The sequence below is a fragment of the Bubalus kerabau genome, chromosome 6 (assembly GCF_029407905.1).
Source record: "Bubalus kerabau isolate K-KA32 ecotype Philippines breed swamp buffalo chromosome 6, PCC_UOA_SB_1v2, whole genome shotgun sequence".
NCBI lineage: Eukaryota > Metazoa > Chordata > Mammalia > Artiodactyla > Bovidae > Bubalus > Bubalus kerabau.
In genome coordinates, this window is record NC_073629.1 from 91,405,065 (window position 1) to 91,418,441 (window position 13,377).

General features: G+C 44.6%; 2 long non-coding RNA genes across 2 annotated transcripts; one reads left to right on the top strand and one right to left on the bottom strand.

Annotated features, from left to right (window-relative positions):
* Window positions 1–779: 779 nt before the first annotated feature.
* On the bottom strand, window positions 780–13,094 carry LOC129656229 (uncharacterized). Its single transcript, XR_008716279.1, has 4 exons — window positions 13,000–13,094; window positions 4,712–4,799; window positions 1,426–1,485; window positions 780–1,140 (listed from the first exon to the last, which is right to left on the bottom strand). It is a non-coding gene; the product is annotated as an uncharacterized LOC129656229 (long non-coding RNA).
* LOC129656230 (uncharacterized) lies at window positions 11,530–13,176 on the top strand. The gene is made up of 3 exons (XR_008716280.1): window positions 11,530–11,650; window positions 12,200–12,356; window positions 13,041–13,176. It is a non-coding gene; the product is annotated as an uncharacterized LOC129656230 (long non-coding RNA).
* Window positions 13,177–13,377: the final 201 nt, after the last annotated feature.

Sequence of the window (13,377 nt, forward strand, 5' to 3'; positions counted from 1 at the left end):
TAAGTTTTAAGCCAGCTTTTCCCCCTCTCTTCCCTTACCCTCATCAAGAGGCTCTTTGTTTTCTTTGTTTTCAACTTCCTCTTTGCTTTCTGCCATTAGAGTGGTATCATCTGCATATCTGAGGTTGAAGGGAAGTGTACATGTTACCATGAGACTGAATTGAAAGGGCTATCTAATAAATATTGGGGTCATACAGTGACATTTGTGCTGAGACAAGATAGACAGACTGCCCAAATGAAGGATGGAGGGGAGAAGAACTTGCAAAGTTCCTGTTGAGCAGGGAGGCAAGAAATGAGGCTGATGAGGCCAACGGGCACCAGATTATTCAGGACTTTGGGGTAGAGCACATGGGCAGAGGAATCATGGGAGACTGGGAAGGGAAGCTGGAGGTAGATCTTAAAAGCCACACTTAAATGGTGGTACTTTATCTTGGACACACAATGTGCCTCAGTATCTCAGGAGCCAAGAGTTTTGAGCATGTCATTTTGAAGATTAAAAATAAAAACAACCAAAATGGCACATCTTCAGTGCGGTAGGTATGGGGAGATTTGAACCGTTGGGAAGGAGAATGCAAATGGCCAGCCAAGTGGTCCCAGCCTGGAAGCAGTTAACCCGTTCCCGCTCTTGGTATCTTCATCGGCCTCGGCACTCCGCAAAATAATCAGCTATCATTTATCAGCGTTCTGCAAGGTAGCATTTGAAACTGAGGCAGGGCAGTAAATCAGACACATATAATTTGAGCCCTGAAGTATAGTAATTCTTCTTTTAATGCAACATCTGGTACAGATAATACAATTTGCAGGAGAAGGGAGCCAGGAATGCAAGTCAGGGCCCTCAGTATTGGGCAAGCAGAGCTAGAAAGCCTGCTTTCCCTCCCAAACTTCCAGCAATACCATGGACTTAAAAAGGAGCTTTATTATGATTCCCTTGGCTGGCCAAAAGGGAAATCAAGTTAATTATAGACTTGTTTGCCGGTTGTTAATTAAACCCCAGCTAAACATAAAAACACAGGGGAAGTGCCATTTCCCGCTCCGTGCCTCCAGCCTCTGAGAGCCTAGGAGTGCCGTTCCTGCCTTTGCAGTCCACTCTGTGTCCTGTTTCCTCTGCGGATTTTCTCAGGAGGGTCCCAGGCCCTTTGCCCTATGTGCAAACAAAATCTTATTTTTAGCTGAGAAGGAACACAACGCTGAAAGCTCCAAAACAGCAGGGGGACAATAGGAGGAAGCTTGCAGACACTGACTGGTCGTGACACCCAGGGTTCCGGGGCTGCCACACCCTCCTGCCTCCTGCAGCCTCCCAAGTTCACCAGCATCCCTGGTCCCCAGTTAGATACCCAAGCTTCTCCTGCACACTTGCTGTGCAGTAGCTATACATAGTGACTAGAAGGACGAGCTTCCTGGCACATGTCCGGAGCTCCAAACTTACCCCATTCACCATCTCCTTCTTGGGCAAGTTCCTTCACTGCTCAGCTTCAGGTTTCCCTCTCTAAAATGGAGACATGAGCAGTGCCCTCTCTAGGTATGCTGTGAACTTTCAACACAACGAAGTTTGTCAAACACTGAGCAAGTGCGCAGCACATGGGTGCTAAGAAACACTAGTTTCCTTTTCCTCACTCTTCCAGGACACCAGCGTTCAGCTTTGGGTCTTCCACCTAAATGTCAAGTGCTAGAAGGTGCACATGTAACCTTGACATCTCTCAAAAACTTTCTAGGCCTCTATTTTCTCATCTTCAAAAGGGAAGCAAACCAGTGCCCACCAGAGAGTGTCATTGGGAGCATTAGACAATGGGAGCAACCTAGTGCCTGGCTCTAATTGGATGTTTAATACATGTTAGTGACTAAGTGACCTGAAAACAATCCCCTGAATACTTAAAGTTGAGATTCTAACATCAGTATCTGTGGCACAAAAAGAAAGACGATCAATCAACAGGGAATCACCCCAAACTAGCCTCATTTCCTACTGGAGTTGAGATGCTAAATTACCTGTCAAGAGCATTCCACAGATGTTGCACAAAGACATTGTAAGAGAATTTGGCTGATTCCTTGGCAAAATCTAGCTAGCCCATCAACCTAGCCTCCCCAGAATCACACAGTGGACATTTTCTTTGCTTTTCCATAGAGAGCTGCAGCATCACCATCTCTATTAGCCTTAACCAGGCCATTTTTTGGATGGGAAAAGTCAAGGGCCAAGCCCTCTGACTACCAGTGATTTCCTTCAAAACAGGATTTCTCAAGTGTTACCAGTCACATGGAGAAGAAGAAGAAGAAAAAAAAAAAGTATTCCAGTGAAATCTGCCAGTGAAACAAAACTTGTTTGTGTGTTTTCCAGACTCCAACCACCACTCTCTTTACCCTCCCCTGCACTCCAACCAAATTAAGGACTGTTGAGTCAGCACCAAATCCTCCCAACCCCACCCACTAGAGCAGGTATGGGCAGCCTGCCCATGCATCAGCTGTGCAACCTGGGTTCACAGACCTTCACTAGCATCACATAGTTGAATTCAAACAATAGATGCTTATAATTTTGTCTAATAGTTTTAAATGTGTCATTTCCACTTTCTACTACCTCCTAGCAGAAATCCTTATACTCAGATTCGAGTCCTAGTTCTATGGCTAAGGTCTCTATAACACAAAAGCAGAGACAGAATGGTAAGCAAGATCTAAGAGATCTCCACAGAAGAAACAGATAAACACACAGTTACACAAACATTAATAGTTACTTGGCTATAACTTTACTAAGCTCCAGGTACCAAAAGAGCATATAGCAGAGGGACCAGAGCTAATGCACAAGTCATTATGCCCATTTTAATGGTAAAACTGAAGCCACAGAACTCATGTGACAGAAACAGCATGGAGCTGCTGTCCAAGAAAGGACTAGAGAGGGAAAGAGAGGAGGGATTGTAAAATATTTGTAAATTATAAAATGCTCTATATTTGAAAAAATGACAACCGTCATTCCTGTATTCCAGTATACTATGCTTAAGATTCTATCAAAAAAAAATTTTAATACCCTACACCAGAGTTTTCATATTTATTTCCTTTTTCTAGCCTTCTGGGGCCTGGGGTGGGGTGGGGTATTGGGACTGAGTATTTCAAGGTAGATGCCTAGTCTAACATTCTAGCATCCACCAAATAGAACTCTTTCTATATTAGCTGTTATAACTTGGAAAAATTACTCAGCTTCTCAAACTGTTCACCTGGTCTGAAAGAAGTGGATAATAATATCTACCACACAAAGTGACTGTCAGCATTAAATGAACAGCATATATACAGCCTGACACATACTAAGTGTTTATAAGTAAGAGTTCTCCTTTGCTTCCCTTCCCTCCCCTTCCTTTCTCTCTGGGGAGGTCTTCATTGCACAAGAAGATGAATCAGCATCCTAGAAGCCTAGCAGGAGGTTGCTGTCAGAGGCATGCCCTACCCTTGTCAATATGTGGCTTTGGTCTTGGCTCCAGGAACTTAAAATTTAAAAATAAATTTATATGGCATAACCCTCACTCCTAATTTCCCACTTTCTGTTCATGACTTACCAATTGTGTGAAGGGCAGGAGTGGTTCTGAGGGGAAGGGTGCGTGTGTGTGTGTGTGTGTGTGTGTGTGTGTGTGTGATGGGGGAGAATGTAGAACAGGAAATTTCCATGCTTTTTATTTACAGTTCTGGGAGCTTATGAATAACTTAATAAGAAAATTATTCTTCCTTTTTCTTTCAGTATTGAGCAGTGATGCATTTGCACTTCTTAAACAGAAAACCCTGGGGACAGCATTGGTGGTAGAACTTGACTGTTGCATTCCAGAGACTTAGAGAGCCAAAGTCTACAGAACTGCTACCTGTCCCAAGACCTTCACATGCGAAACTGGTTCTAGAATTCACGTAAGGAGAAGCTTCACTTCCCCTGAGGAGCTGGCATGATTCTGTGTGGTGAAAAGAAAGACATTCCAACCCCTACACTGTGTCCAACTTTGTGCTAGGCCCTAGGCAGCTGGAGATAGAGTGAAAAAGGCATAACCCTTGAAGCTTACAGGTGACCCTCTGCAGTCTAGACATAGCAAGTTGAGATGGTAAGAAAATTGCAGAACAAGAAACAAACCCACTCCCTAGAAAGTAATGTTTATCATTAAGTAGCTAAAATGTGTTAGGTGTTTTGACAGCATCAAACCTTCCCTTTTGTTGTGTACTTGACCCTCACAATGATACTGAGGGATACAGATTTCTAGACACATGATCAGAGCCAAGGTACTTAAACTTGTAGTGCATTTGAGGACCCTGGAGCCCAGAGACATAAATGGCAAAGCTAAAATTAAAGCTCTTTCTTATCTATCTTGTCATACAGCCCCCAAAGAGCATGAGCAAGTGAGAATGAAAACAAATAAAATGATCGCAGTAGGCAGAATAACTCAGAACTCACAACAAGGGTAGGTTAAATCATCACTGGGGCAAATAGCCTCTTATTCTTCCTAAACTATAAACTGATAAATTAACGGCCCTGGTGTCCTCAAGAAAAGGTTAGAAAATGGGCAGGGTCCTCCACTGAAATAGGCAGAGAAGCATGCAACTGGTTTAGAAAGACTTCTACCCAAAATGATTACATAAAAATTTGGCATATGAAAGGGTTATTGGAAAATTGACTTAAGTGACACAGCTCATTTCCTGATGAAGCCAGATTAATGGGACATGACCGAACCGAATTCCTCAAGAAGTAAATGACTCACCTCTCCTCCTGCTGGGCTGACTGGAGCTTTCCTTGTGCTTGGCCTTCTGCCCTTTCTGAAAACCCAGCTGCTAGGATGGGAAACTCAACTGGTAAGGAGAAAAGTGAGAATCTGTTGTTTACCTCCGGGTTCTCCATTTATTAGATCCTAAAGTAAGTGGCATCTGAATAGCCAAAGTAGACACCCCTCTCACCAAGTTGCAGAGTTTACACCAGGTAATAACCTGGAGCTTATTGAGGAGGCCCAAGGTGATCAAGATGCCCAGGTAGGTGGGGTATTGAAAAGAACAAGATTAAAGAATGGTGTCAAGGAGTCCTGGGGATGGACCTCTCAGAATGGGCACACAACAGGAGGCTATCTGTGTCTGTGTAGATGTTCACAGCTTCCCTGGTAGCTCAACTGGTAAAGAATCTGCCTTTACAAAAATGCTCACAAAAAATATTCATGAAAAAAATGTTCACAAAAAAGATACAGGAAGATGTTCACACACAAAATATATATATATATATATATATATGTTATTACTACAAAGGAACACTCAATAATCAGATAGTCAAGGTATCTCATTCTATGAACATGCAGCTTCTTTTCCCAGCCACTCCGATGCTTTTTCAATGGACTCAGTAATAAGGTGGTCACAGTCGCAGAAATGGAGGTGAGCAGTCCTGTGGCCAGATCAACACTGGTCACAGAAGTCTATGGTATTGAACCTGTGCATGTGTTCAACATTGCAACAGCAGAGACCACTGCTGAGCCTCAGATATGGCATTATTTCAAGGGAGACCATTCAATCACATGGTCTGATCACATGGAGGTGCTTTATCCTCACTTCAGCAGATAACAACATGTATATGAATTTGACTTCCCTGCCTGACAACATCTCCATCTATAAGCATAAGAATGTCTTGTTCTCCATCATGGAATCCATCACAACATTGCTTCTCATCAAAGAACTCATTTTACAGAGAAAAGGAGGACAACGAGCTCGGAACCATGAGTTTTATTATGAACTTAATAACTCAGAAGCAGAGAGTCTGACAGGTAGAACGGTGGGAAGGGTGGAATGGCCTACTAAAGACTGAGTTATGGTGCTGGCATCCAGTCCCATCACTGCACGGCAAAGAGAAGGGGAAAAAGTAGAAAGTGACATTTTATTTTCTTGGGCTCCAAAATCACTGTGGATAGTGACTGCAGCCCTGAAATTAGCAGACATGTTCTCCTTGGAAGGAAAGCCGTGACAAACATAGACAGTGTATTCAAAAGAGAGACATCACTTTGCTGACAAAGGCCCATATAGTCAAAGCTATGGTTTTTTCAGTAGTCATGTATGGGTGTGAGAGTTGGACTATGAAGAAGGCTGAGCCCCAAAGAACTGATTCTTTGAATTGTGGTGCTGGAGAAGACCCTTGAGAGTGCATTGAACTGCAAGATAAAACCAGTCAATACTAAAGGAAATCAACCTTGAATATTCATTGGAAGGACCGACGCTGAAGCTAAAGCTCCAATACTTTGGCCACCTGATGTGAAGAACTCAATGGACTCATTGGAAAAGACCCTGATGCTGGGAAAGATTGAGGGCAGGAAGAGAAGGTGATGACATAGGATGACATGGTTGGATAGCATCATGGACTCAATGGACATGAGTTTTCACAAACTCCAGGAAATAATGAAGGACAGGGAAGCCTGGTGTTCTGCAGTCCATGGGGTCACAATGAATCAGACATGACTTAGTTACTGAACAACAACAACAAATGGTGCTTGCTAGATGACACACACAGTTGAAGTTGAAGGGTTAGAGTACTGTTCCAAACTTCCAGTTCATGTCTGATGCCATTTTCCCATAGCCAGAATGTGGGTGTGAGGACCAAGAAGGAGGAGGAGCTTCTTTCAGCATGAACTCGAATGACCCATTCACAAAAAGCTCATTTCCTTTCCTACATACGTGGGGCTCTGCTGGTTCTGAGGCCTTGGTTCCCAAGGAAGGAAAATGTCTACTAGGGAACACAACAGTGCTTCATTGAATTAGAAACCAACACCACCACCTGGCTGACTGGTGCTCCTGCAACATGAACTAATAGGACTAGTGGTGAAGTTAGTGGAAGACCCTAGCAACTCAACACACCCAAATCTACTACAGGATTTGACCTTCTAGCAATGAGGGTAGCAGTCACACAGTCAAGATCCATGATTAAGTAAGGTTGTGAATGAGGCAAAGGGAACACGAATTTAGCAGTGGAATAAGCAAGCTCTTACTATAACTATGCACGTGCAATATGTTACAGAAATGAAGAAGGTTGTAGCTGTGCAACCAGTCATCCTCAGTATCCCCAGTTCCTTCCTAGCTTCTAAAGAAAATCTAGGTGATTTTGTCTGGCTGGCAAAAACTAGATGCAAAGATTACTGGAAAAGTGATTTGTCTTATCTTTTCATCTCCTCTGGTGGGAGCCAACTCTGCCATCTAAAGAATGGTAAGACAGAGAAGGAAGAAGATTAAAACCAAGAAAAATAATAAATATCTCCTATAAAGAAACACATCAAACACCACCATGAATCAGGTATCGTTGGAACTGAGATTTGAAAATCAGGTTAGAATGGCCAGAGGGAAATGGCATTTCATAGAGAACCACATACGATTAAGGCTGTCTTGAGCATGCCAATCATTCTACGGATTTGGGATGCAGAGTAGGCACGGAAGATCACTGTCTACAGTGAAGAAGTTGAGCAACTCGGCCAACATCACATATTCTGGTGTACAGTGGGACAGTAACTCAAATTCAGTCACTCAGAGACCATCCCCAGTTCCACCACCACCAGTACCCACCCTCCAACTCTCCCCTTTGCTCCTGGCTCATGAGATGTTAAACACACAACCAGAGGGCAAGGGATTGAATATTCTGGGCCAGGATCATCATCAACCTAAATAAGCCATGCTGATTAACCTAGAGTTGAATGCTAAGGTTTTTCTCCAAGATGCAGGAATGGGAAGATATCAGCATGCTCACTGGAAGGAAACTCTCAGTTCTACAAAAGCAGGTTTTCCAAAATGTTCAGTCCCATCTAGATGCAAGCAAGCCCATGCCACATTCCTATGCTAAGCCCAGAACCAAAATTTTAATTTCTTTTGTGGGAATAAGGAGTGGCCCATGAGAGAATAAAATACGCTACTGACCAAAGGGGAGGGGATGAAAAGGGAGTCAATTTGGTCATTGCTAAAATAAAACCAGGGAGCAAGGCCCACAGCTGTCTCCCCAGGAAGTCCTATTACTACGGACAATGACCCAACTGTTCTCCCCTGCCCAAAGAAACCATGCAGTCTCGAACCTGGGGGCCACTGACTGTCTTTTTCTATTTCTTTCCTTGAAACACAATTTATTGGAAATACTTCCAGATCTCCAGGGGGAAAACAAAAGGCTGGCAGTAAAATGAAACACCTAATTAACAGAGAGAACTGCTCCACTGTTGCCAGAGAACTTTCTGCAAGACTCCTGGCTCCCTGAAGAGAGAATTAGGGGAGGGGAACCCAAGCAGCACTGAGCCCCTCTTATTGTGCACACCATAGTGCCAGAAGATAGCATAGAGTAATGGTGATGAGCACTGGCTTTAGAGTCAGGCTGCCTGGGTTCAAATCCCACCTTTGCCACTTACTAGGACAAAGCCCATAACCTCCCTGGGCTTATGAAATGAGGATAATTGTTGTCCTTCTTAAGGTTATTGCAAAAGTCAAGTGAGCTAATTCATTGAAGTGATTAGCATACCTAGTACTGTGAGCTAAATATTAGCTATTATAGTTATATGTCAGGTGAGTTCATTATCTCAGTCTGGATGCTGCTGCTAAGTCGCTTCAGTCATAACCGACTCTGTGCGACCCCATAGACAGCAGCCTACCAGGCTCCTCCTTCCCTGGGACTCTCCAGGCAAGAACACTGGAGTGGGTTGCCATTTCCTTCTCCAATGCATGAAAGTGAAAAGTGAGGTCGTGTTCGACTCTTAGCAACCCCATGGACTGCAGCCTACCGGGCTCCTCCGTGCATGGAATTTTCCAGCAAGAGTACTGGAGTGGGTTGCCATTGCCTTCTCCAAGTCTGGATGAGGGATCATTATATCCAATTCACAAGTTCGTGGTGAGATTAGGCTGGAAAGTTAAGCTGTCTGCCTACATGGTCGAACTAGGACTAAATTCATAGTTGTGCAATTTTAAAGCTTGAGATATTTCCAGAATATCATGCTGCCTACTTCCCCTATGAGAGAGCTTTCTCATCACGGCCTTCACTGGCAGCCTGAGAAGTTTCACCGTTGGCCTCAGAGTCTCCTGCCTCTGCTCGTGAACAAATACCCACCATGGGGACTATGATCAGAGGACTCAGGGACAAACAACCCTCTGCAGATCATATCTGGACTGTTAGCATCAAGAGGGTATTAAAGACATGAGGAAAGCAAGAGGGGGAGAAAAGGGCGATAACAGGAAACAATCTGCTCTGATTGCATGTTTGTTTCTATGCTTGTGTCCAGCCTTTATGTTCAGATACTAGATAGCAGGATAAAGCTGAGTCTCACTTGGGACAACAAATTTCTAATGAGTGTCCTTGAAGTCTCGTCCCAGTGACTTTTTCAACTTTCATTTATCATTTTTCAAATCAATTTAAGGCCTTGGCAACCAGCCTACTTCCTTCTCCAGCATTCCCCCCACCTGCCTTCTGCAGAAAACCATCAAGTAAAGCATCTGACAAGATGCTTAGTGCTCAGTAGGTATCCGGCATTGTAAGATGGCTCCAAGACCAGCAGGGCACTTCCAACCAGTCCCAATGGTTTTATCCAGCGTCCAAAAGCAGCTGTTCCCCTGGGGCTTGAGAAGAATGCATTTGGACAACCCTTTCCCGTCCTTCCTCGCCTACCCCTAGGAAGTCCTCTCCTCAGCCAAATTGGCCAGGACCACAGGCCTGCTGCATTTGCGTGTGTGTTTGTGTGTGTATGAGTGTCTTCCCACTGGGAAGCTGGCTCATGAAGTCTCACCCCTTCCCCCTGCCCCAAATTAAAACAAGCTGGTTGCGATTGTGAGCAAACTCAGCTCACACCAGCTGGGCCCTGCTTGCAGCATGAAAATGCTGTTTCATGTTCAGATGCAAATAACTATTTCCTCTCTAGAGCGTGCCTGGACTGTGTTCTAATCTGAATGGGGAGCAACAGGGAACAGAGGCTCTGGAAGAACATGAGGCTGGGACGGGTCAGCAGCGATTCTGCTGTCCTAAACTTTCTCTGAATTCAGGGAGTGCTCAGTGCCCCACAGGAAGTGTGGAGGACAGAAGGGTGATGTTTCCAGCATTTCCCGCAGCTGTGCCTGTACCCATCCCATTGCCAGCCCCTGAGGACCAGCACTTGTGGCCTCTGAACAGGTTCTCCTGCCTCCTGGCATGTCCTTTAAAAATGCCTGCTGTCATAGTGATTCCATCACTCATTCACTCAAATGTCAGTTCCTGGACACTAAACTGTACTGGATACTGCTGCAGGCATTATCAGAATCACATAGCAGGTGGAAGGATCCATCCTTAGGAGGCCTGTATTCTAATGGTCATTCTCATGTGTAGTTCTTAACTTACCTCTATGCTCAAAAGTCCTCAATGGCTCCCTATGGCCAACTGAATGAAAATTAAACTTCTTAACACAGGCGGGGTCCTCCAGGCTCACAACCAAACCCATTTACCCAGTCCTGAATTTCATTGTTCACCAGTCCTGAGTGTTGACAGGCCTACATTCAGGACAGAAGAGAGAGCCTGGAAACAGAAGAAAGAGTCTGGAGTGGGTGATAGAGACACCTACGGTTTAGTGGATGGGGAAGCTGAGCTGTCTGAAGCAAGGTCCTAGAGTGACACCCCACCATGTGTGGCAGATGGTGGCCATCTCCACTTCCGGGGGAGAGGGGGAGGTTACCAGTTATAGGGGAAATGACATCAGGTAGGCTCATTTGTTACCAGGAAAACTGGCAGAGGGGCATGGCCCTCATGGTCCCTTTGATAAGCTCTCATGGTGGAGATATTCTAATCAGAACAACTAAAACAATCCCCAGCTGGGGAAAGTGTGTAGGCTGGTCAGTCAATGAAGGTGCACCAGGGAATGTACAGGGAGCAAGAGAAGAGTCATCCTGGGTGGCTGACCGTACAATGAGCCTGTTGAATATCTACCCACCCTGCAAGATCCAGCTCCAGTGTCATCTCCTTGAAACCATCCAGGATCCCCCAGTAGGAATGAACCCCTCCTTCCTCTACATCCTCACAGCAAGATCCCAGCAACTAACAGTAAGGGTAAATCACAGAGATCATCCAAAACTCCAAGGCAACCCTTCAATAGTCCCTTCCTTCCCGAACCAAAGTGTGTGTTAAGACTAATTAATTCATCTTGTGGTGAACATGACTCAGATTCCTTGATGTGTGACTTAACTAAAATCTATTGAGGGCTTGATATGAAGAGCTGACTCATTGGAAAAGATCCTGATGCTGGGAAAGATTGAAGGCAGGAGGAGACGAGGACAACAGAGAATGAGATAGCTGGATGGCACCACCGACTCAATGGACGTGAGTGAGCAAACTCCAGGAGGTGGTGAAGGACAGGTAAACCTGGTGTGCTGCAGTCCATGGGGTTGCAAAGTGTCAGACACGACTGAGTGACTGAATAACAACAGTTGAGGGCCTAATGTGTGCCAGGGTCTGTGCCACATGCTTTATTTCTTCTTGTCTTCTCTGCTTCTATATATGGATGAGGAAACCAAACTCAGGGTGGAGAGGTTATTTACCTAATGTCACACAGCTGGCATTTACTTTGCCATGTCTCCCACCTGTAGCACACACAGTCTCCAGGGCACAGAGCTGTATGGTGCAGGGCTGAGGGCTGTGCAAAGTTACAGAATAAATGCTGAACCTATACCTGGGGCATCCTTTTCACTTACTGGTAAGTAATTTAAATACTATTTAACTTAAGAATATCTTCAATTAATACAAGGGTTTCCCTGATACTTCAGTTGGTAAAGAATCTGCCTACAATGCAGGAGACCCTGGTTCAATTCCTGGGTCAGGCAAATCTGTTGGTGAAGGGATAGACTACCCACTCCATTTTTCTTGGGCTTCCCCAAGAATCCGCCTGCAATTCAGGAGACCTGGGTTCAAAAGGTTCCCTAGAGACAGGAATAGCTACCCACTCCAGTATTCTGCCCTAGAGAATCCCATGGACTATATAGTCCATGGGGTCACAAAGAGTAGGACATGACTGAGCAACTCTCACTCTCTAATTAATACAAACCCAGATGTTGCATATTATAGAGTGGAATTTTAAGACTGCATAAATTTTAAGCATGAAATGCAAGTCTTCAGATCCATTTTGCACCAGAGAAGGGCACTTGGGGCTGCGCTCCAGGCCTCTCAGCTGGCACCCATTCAGGCTTCTGTGACATGAGGGCTACTTGGATGGAAAAGCTTTCTTTAATGTTACACTTTCCTGAAGGCAGAAACACTGATGGCAACAGATGAAGGCACGTAGAAAGTGAAGAGGAAGATGGGAGAAAGAAGCCTTTAAAAATACAGACATTCAAAGAAGTACTGAGGCCTGGGAGCATTGGGGCTGTGACCATAAGCCTCCACGCATCTGAAGGAAGGACATGGTAAGAAATAATATTTCTGATAGTGGGCCATCCAAGAACAAAAAGGAGGGGCAGCTAAGGATTTGTTATATTCTGTATACTATTTTCAAAAGACAGTGACATCAGGCATTTGAGGAAACGTTCCACTTAAAACAGTTCAAACTGTTAAAACATGGGTGCTTAAAATATATATATATATATTGCATTTTCTTACTGAACAGTGCATGTCTTTGCCCTCCTAAGATGTGGGCCCTGCATGTGAGAGGTAACTGATGTGGCTGGCTGAATGATGTGCTCTTGATGAGCTGATTCCTTTTACGTAGCATCTTCTGTTCTGTAGAGACCTGAGCTGCCTAGCCCTAAAGAAAAGCATGATGATGAAATTCAGTCATTGTGTCAAGAAACAGGAGGAGTTTACATTGTGGAGGGCTGTGAAAAGGAGAGAGTCCTGTGTCCCTCAGGGACTCTACTTCTCATAATTTAGAATTGATTCTATCAGCTATTGACTTAGAGCAATGCTGGGTTTCCTGAGTACAGGTGAGTTCTGAAAAACATGTGTTTTCATTTTCATTGTGCTAATTATCTGGAAAAAACAACTCAAATTTAATATAGGCCACATGAGCCAACACATCCTCCCCTCCTACAGCTTCACGGCCATTCCTACCTTGGTTACCTAGTCACAAACTTCATTTCTCTATATCCCAGACTTGACTTCAGGATGTTCCTCAACACAGTACTCAGGCAGATGCTACTGATGGACCAGAGCTGGCAAGAGAAAAGAGCCTTTGTTTGACCTCCCTGATCTGGAGCCCAGACATTAGATGAAGGATGCTGATGGAGTGCCTGCTTTACATATGCCTTGCCTCACACTGACTGTAATGAGAAATCTGACTATGCCTCGCCAAATGTCTTCTGTGGCTTCCCATCCCTACAATCCACACACCTCCATTGTCTGTACCAGCCAGACTTTGACGTTCCTCTTTGCCACAGTCACAAAGTGGCCCTACCGTCCAGCCCCGAATGATGTTCCCGTCCATCATCC